A 7,945-nucleotide genomic window follows, 5' to 3' on the forward strand; every position below is an offset into this window, starting at 1 on the left:
AACCATTAGTAAGGTTCACCGAGTTAGTGTAAAATGATATCATCCCTTTGTGCTTACACCACTACAGTTTCTAAAGGCTTTATTTTTTGATTATGATAAAAATTTATGAATTAGATTTTCTATCCGTTTATTGTCTTTTATTACTATTAAGGTTTATTCATATAAGACGGAGTCTGCGTGCTTGAACACGATCAGTTATGACTCAGTAAGGGAGTGGTAATATAATAGACGAGTTTGGACATGCTCTTTATCTATTACCAATCGTTGTGCAATACGCGGGGATAATTAACCAATCAGGTAAAAGTATATTTTTGATAGCCATTTAGACTGCTATTACAGTCAATTAAATTCAGTCTACCTACTGAAACGAAGCGGTACCCGTCAGTGCGAGTTAACCTTTTCAAGGTGGTCTTATATTTTACGGGGTGAAAACTAGGTAAGTTCATATAATTATTCTAAATGTATATGACAGCTAATATTCTGAAATCCTACAGTAAACTAGATATGTCTATATCCATTCGCGCAATCAAATCGCACAGTAACATTAAAATCAGTTCATCCCATTTTATCATTTTTAACGCAGACCAATGGTTAGAACTTAAAGCAGACGAAAGAAGGCGTGTAATTTGATAAACACATTATTAAAGCAAACGAATCTGTCTACCTTGCTTAAGGTTAAAATTGGTACTTAAATACACTTCATAATCAATGAGCGTGAAGTTGTACAATATCACCTTTATAATTGATATGACAGTGGCGCACGCCGTAAATGGATTAGTGTGTCCTAAAAAAGACGGTTAAATTAATAAAGTACACAGCTTTTTTTTACAATTTTATTTCCAATTTATTTACACATTTTAAAACGGGTATTTACATAAGAATGTTAGAAGATCAAAGTTAACTATAGTACATACATGTATTCACACAATATCATTAGCCTTGATCCATGTATCAGATTTGCTCGGATAGTTTTTCCATTTCAGAAGGAATTGTTTATTTTGTCCTTTGCCTCTCGTTTTGAGGATTCATTCTATTTTAAATGACTGGTCGGGATCATAGTCCACTTTCTGCAATTCATTCTCATAAAATGTTCCTTTAATTTCTTCATCTTGTAAATCATTCAGTCTGTATACAGGCAAAATTCCTCTGTAATAACGTTTTGAAACTCGGAACACTTCCCCACTGTACGTTTGATCATACGCACGAGTAAACACATTTCTCAAGTACGTAATCCTTACATAGTTACCAATTTTATACCTGAACCTTCTAAGTTTCGCGTCAATTTTGCCTTTCCTCGTATTTTGTGCAAAATATGTGGCTAATCTCACTTCTTCCTGGTTAGTGTCTTTTACACTGGCCGGTCTTGTTCCAATTGTTCTATGGTATGAGTTATTGTATGATACTGAAATATCTGATAAAACAGGAAGATATGTGTAGTTATCCTTGTAAGTTAAGTAGCGCATTATTCTTGATTTTAAGCTTAATATTGCACGTTCACTTGTGCTCACCTTAGTCTCATTCTGTGTTGGTGAGTATAAGACATTGTATTTTTTCATCAGATTTGTATTGATTTTGCCCTGAACTCCTGACCTGAAATAGTGATAAGTTGGGGTTTAAAGTATACACTGAACAATTCAAAACTTTTATCAAATATTTAATGATGTAGAAAACTGTTCTGAATTATAAAGTAATACTGTGTTGGCCTTATAAGGAATACATTTGATTATCTATTCACCTTTATCCGTGATCAGTCTTTTAGGAGTTCGGCAGATTTTGACAAAATGCCATTGAATGCATCTGATACATCGTCTCCTGACTTTGATTTTAAGGAACGTAGCCAAACGTACTTGGAGAACGTATCAATAACCAGTAAGATGTATTTATATCCTTCGTTCCACTTTGCATATTTCTGCATGTCGAACAAATCAGCCATCCATAAGTCATCTATTCCAGCGCTCACCACATGATTTCTTTTAAACCGTCTTCTCACAGGTTTATGTAAGCTGTAGGATTCCTGATTTTGCAGAAAGTTTCGTATTCTGCGCATGCCGATGTCAAATTTTCTTTCCTGTTTCACCACTTTATATAGTTTCTGTGGGCCAGAAAAACTACCAGTGTGTTTAGGATCAAAATAGATTTGCTTTAAATAATCCTCCCACGGAGCCATGTCTTCACAGTACAGTGTTCAAACAATAAATGAATGAAACGTTTAATGCCGAACGTTTTTAATCTTCACTATCCAAGAATTCTCACTATCCGTGTCTTCATCTTCTTGCTTCCATCTTCATCACTTTCATCATTATCCGTCTCAAACAGGTCTTCAAAGGCATTCTTGTTTTTCTTCAAGACCCTTTTTACTGCAGATGTTAAGCTGACTCCTTTACTGCGAAATCCTTTATTTGTTCAACTATGGCACGATGGGTAGTATTTGTCAACAGTGGAAACCAGTATATTTCGAGCAACGACCTGTATCTTTCAAAGAATTTTTTCTCTGCATATGGCTGTGTCCTTTGTGTTGCCATGTCTGTTGCGTCATCTTCATTTTCTCAATCGTCAATATATTGGTCGTATAATTTACTGAACCTGTCTTTGTTACATGCTTGAGCAAGGTGCCACAGATGTTTATAACCCTCATTATCTTCCACGTCATCATCAATTTCATCTTCTAATTTTGCCCTTTTAGAGGGAGGTTCCCTGTTTTCTGGACACCAACCACTTTTCACGTGCCTCTGAATGTCATAGGGGCTATAAAAAAGTAAACCGCAGTCGTCACAAGCCTGTCCCATTTCAGCCATTTTGTCTACAGTTTCCGAAGTATTCTTGATGTGAACAGTTTGAGCTCCAATTGACAAATGATCCATGCTTCCAACGTTTAAGTCTTTTATAGAGTCTTCCTTGCGCTCTTGCATCTGATTGATCAATACGTTCATGTCTTGATTCAAATTGTCTTCTGACCATTCTATGTCATATTTCAATCTGTCATTTTCTGACGTAAAAGGCTTCAAGTCCACGAGCAAATACCCATAAGGATTTTTTGTAGCTTTTGCGAAGGCTTTCTGGAATTTCTCAGTATTACCCGGGTACATCTGTCGAGCTAGTGTCATTACAGATTGGCGATGAACCGGGTTATTAAACAGGACTAAATAATGACAATTCCTCCTTTGAGTAGGATCCTTGTTGGCAAATAAATTGATGGAAATCACAGATAGAGATCTATGGTGCGATCCCTCAGTGAATAAATCGGTAATCCTCCTATCCTTTTCAGCTTCACTAAACAGGTCGTCCAAAATGAGCAAGTTGTTGAGTCTAGGGTCAAAGAAATCGTCGTCCTCCAGGTCTGATCGAATGCCTTGAACGAATTCAACCTGTGGTAACACGGATCTTTGAATTACTGAATACAGGGGTTGCTACCTTTTGTAAAGCCACACTATTCTCTGTATGTATGGCTTGATTCTAGTGGTATTGTACAGCAACAAGTCCTTCGCAAAAGTGGTTTTTCCACAAGCTGAAAAGTTATAAAATATGTTTAGGTTTAACCAAAACTCTTACATTTATTTTCAATAACGACAGTCATTTATATTTATCTAAAATTCATAATTCAATTAGAATATACCTGTTGGACCGGAGATTTCATGGTGAAGGGGTGTTGGAGAATAGTTGGCTTCATTTTCTGCGGAGATCTCTGAGGCGCGCATTGTGGCGCTCCCTGCGGCGCGCATCGTGGCGCTCCCTGCGGCGCGCATTGTGGCGCTCCCTGCGGCGCGCATTGTAGCGCGCATTGTGGCGCTTCCTGGTCTCTTTGCCATGGTCCCAACGCCTCTTCTGATATTTCCTGTCGCAAATGCTTACTATTTTTAATATGTCTTAGCACGTTGTATCTGCTACAAAAGGTCTGATCACATTCAGAGCAGCGTATTTTATCCATCTTTACGCCTCGAACGCTGCAGTTAAAATGAAAAATCTTGTCTTAAGACGTGTATTATAAACTTCCATGCCCTAATTTTCATACCCTAACTTTCAGATCCCTCAACTTTCATACCCTAACTTTAATGCCCCAACTTTTATGTCCATTAACTTTCATGCCCTAACTCACATGTCTCTTAATTTTCATGCCTTAAAAATGATTTTATGTAATGCGCATGCTCAAGTCAATAAAACATAATACTTCAGTGTTAATTTTTACATTGATAAATCATAATACTTTAGATGGGCGAAGTGAACGGATCGTTAGTATTAACTAATAAAGAAGCAGATAAAATCTAATTTGTACGCTTGAAGGTAACAACATTATCATATAATGTATATGAAGTAAAAGCAGACGAAGGCTTTTAACCCTACGGATGGTTATTGAAAAGATAGTTTAAACAGACTGATTTTCTTTATATTTAAATTCTGTTTACACCCGTCTGACAAGTGTGACACGCGCCGTATGATAATTTATAACCGTAAACACGAAATGAATATATGTGTAAATACAGTTTTTGTTTATTTAATCCCTGTATCCTACCTTTTTCTCTCATTTTTTTTTTTGTAGTAATAAATCGAAAATATACCAATTTCCATAAAATGTTTAAATGATTTTATTTATAGATACATAAAGATGATGTATCAATGTGAACAGTGTGGAGGAGCTAGCTTTGAAAAGCTGAGTCAACTGAAACACCACCAACGCGTAGAAAATCATTGGCAGAAGTTTAACTGTGACGTGTGTGGAAAATGGTTTACCAGAAAAACAAACCTGGATCGTCATATGGAAAAACATAGATCTATGAACAATGTCCACTGTTCCGAGTGTGCTTTAGCAGACTCGACAGTCTACAACGGCATATGGTTGAGAAACATCAAGTTGGGGGTGGAGCTGGAAAAAGACCTTCCGAACACACCGAAAAAGACGATCTAGTTAAACGTCTAAGAAAAGATGACGACCCTAGGCAATTTTACACCATAAACAAAATTAAAGAGCAACGTATGGAGAAGTTTAGAACAACTGCGGCCACATATAAAGTCACGTTTCAAAGTATTGAAGTGACGGAGGACATACAATCAACATTGAAGAGGCTATTTGCTACTATTTTTGAAGATGTAACAATGGGATCAACGTCTAAAGATTAAGTGAGGGTCACGGTTCAAAGTCGGATCAACGTCTAATGATTTAGTGAGGGTCACGGTTCAAAGTCCAATGAGCGCCACAATGCGCGCCACAATGCGCGCCGCAGGGAGCGCCACAATGCGCGCCTCGGAGATCTCCGCAGAAAATGAAGCCAACTATTCTCCAACACCCCTTCACCATGATAATAACCCGGTTGATCGCCAATCTGTAATGACACTAGCTCGACAGATGTACCCGGGTAATACTGAGAAATTCCAGAAAGCCTTCGCAAAAGCGTTTTATATGAATACACCTTAATATTAATAAAAGACAATAAACGGATAGAAAATCTAATTCATAAACTTTTATCATAATTAAAAAATAAAGCCTTTAGAAACTGTAGTGATGTAAGCACAAAGGGATGATATCATTTTACACTAACTCGGTGAACCTTAATAATGGTTCTATAGAAATGTGTATAACAATAGTTCCTCTACTATTCAGTGAAAAGAGATATGATTTCAAGTTGAATGTTTAAAAATAATTGAAATAAATAAGTTATATCAAGTGTATATAAAACACCGTTGAATATAATATTTAGGAGTGGCCCTTTGTTTTTTTAAAACAAAACAAAAGAAATAAAATATCGTTTCATAATTGAATAGATCGTAATAATATAAAGCGAAACTGGGCTTAGATCCTTGAAACAGAATCTGACCTATTACTAAAGGGATTCTCCCTGAACGTGTTGGATCACGTCTACCCCCCCCCCCCCCCCCCCCCCCCCCCCCCCATTGCTTCTCGATGACTCACCTGAGGGGCGCGGTTCCCTATTGTTAGGTCATCATCTGCTAGAGGATAGATACGTAAACATACCGTTCACTTCACGCCCTACTGAGCCCGAAAATTGACTCCACCAAAGCATAGATTGATACTGAAGTGGTTAAAACAAAAGAAATATACGATTGAATAGTCACGCTTAGGGGGCCAAGATCGACATTCGATACCTAAGATATCGTGATCTTGTTGAATAGGACCGAGTTGACCTCCGTTGTTGTATGACCCTCTGTTGTTCTCCCCCCTATCAGGGCGGTGGTCCATCAAGTTCCACCCGAGTGATTTCAAAAATTGACTCCACAAAACAAAATGGCGGATTTACATAGATAAAGAAGGATGTCTTAGATCTATAGAGCCCCCACTAACTACTCCTATTATCACCAAAAGCTATTCATAGCCAGGCTCCTGTTTGCATTCAATGCGTTTGCCCGATGTAGCGTGATTACTCTATCAAAACCAGGCACGAAGTCTTTTATCTTAAAGTTAGCTGATGTAGAGTTAACTTATAAAGAAAAGAAGCCAACAACAGTCACAGTTACGTTTAGATATTCCAAACACAATTATGGTAAACCTCATATACTTTCATTCTCACACGGGCATACGAATATTTCACCACCTGTCGCAATGCATGATTACCTTACTCTACGAGGTAGACATGACGGTCCTTTGTTTGCTTTGACATCAGGCCTACCAGTCCCACGCAAAATGTTTGAAAAAAAAAACTTGCGTCCACATTAAATTTCTGTGGACTTGACGGAAAGAAATACAAATCACACAGCTTTAGGATAGGAAAAGCTACTGACAGTGCCCAAAGAGGCTATTCTGATGCAAAAATTAGGTCCTTGGGTCGGTGGAACAGCAATACCGTCCAAAAATATATACGAAACTCTGAATAGGGCTCATGAAAATAGCATGCGGCATGCTGGGGCTTGCGGTGTGTGTTTTTTCACAATAAATTATGTTTCTTAAACTTAGACCCTTTTTCATATATGCGCCAAGATTATATGCTGGGGCTTATAGCCTATTATTACATGCGTAAGGTACTCTACACCCAGAGTTATCAGGTACTATTACCAATTGCTTGTATTATATATAGTTGTTTCATATTTCAGTTGTATGTAATGGTTTATAACACTATATTGTCAGTTTAACATGTATGGTTATGAGCTTGGGCTCATAGCTGTTTTTAACATTAGGTTCTATCTTCTACTTACTTTGTATATAATTTTGTGACTTTTATCGGTATCGCTATTTCTTCATTCAAGATGAAAACACAAAGGTTTAAAGGTTATGTGCTGGGGCTTATAACCTTTAAAACACATTTTTAAATTTCAGTCTGGTCAGTAAGTGTCTGTAGTTTTAACATAATGCAGTCGGTTCTGTACAAAATATGTAATTGTCGCTATTTTCTTGAAAACGATACACACTTCGTATGACTAGATGTTTCGTCTGGGGCTAACCGATGTAAGAATTTATAATAGACATTTTTTTTTCTGGAGAAATCATGCTGGGGCTTGATACCTTCAGATGTTGATTAACTTCATTCTTACAGTTCCATCAGTAGTTGTATCTTGTACAATTTTCTCTTTCGGTACCAGTATTAAGGGTTTCAACCCTAAAGTTAGACTTTCATGTTTAAAGTCAGTTTAAGCAATATGTTTAAACTACTAGTATTGGTCCCTTTTTCTACACTGATGTGCCAAATATGTGTGCCAAATAGGTGTAATGTCTATTTTCTTTTGTGTATTTTATTGTAAAGTTTGAGCTAAACATCATGATTGTCTATTTGATAATTATATTTTTGTTGTAAATATTTATTTCCGAATGCTCATCATGCCAATATAATATGTTCTAGTCAGTCATGTATACTGTTACTACATGAATAATTTACATCATGTTTTTAACTGGGTGCCTCCTAAACATACAGCACCGCCCTGGACGAAATGTGGAGCAGATAGAAATTTAGCAAATATCTATCTTTTTGGCCATTTCGAACGAACCCTTCACATTTCGTTACCA

The 7,945-nt window shown here is 37.0% G+C and overlaps 1 long non-coding RNA gene across 1 annotated transcript; it reads left to right on the top strand.

Annotated features, from left to right (window-relative positions):
* The first annotated feature begins 347 nt into the window (after positions 1–347).
* LOC123565960 (uncharacterized) lies at positions 348–5,438 on the top strand. Its single transcript, XR_008372207.1, has 2 exons — positions 348–436; positions 4,591–5,438. It is a non-coding gene; the product is annotated as an uncharacterized LOC123565960 (long non-coding RNA).
* Positions 5,439–7,945: the final 2,507 nt, after the last annotated feature.

This window comes from Mercenaria mercenaria, chromosome 8, assembly GCF_021730395.1.
Source record: "Mercenaria mercenaria strain notata chromosome 8, MADL_Memer_1, whole genome shotgun sequence".
Lineage (NCBI taxonomy): Eukaryota > Metazoa > Mollusca > Bivalvia > Venerida > Veneridae > Mercenaria > Mercenaria mercenaria.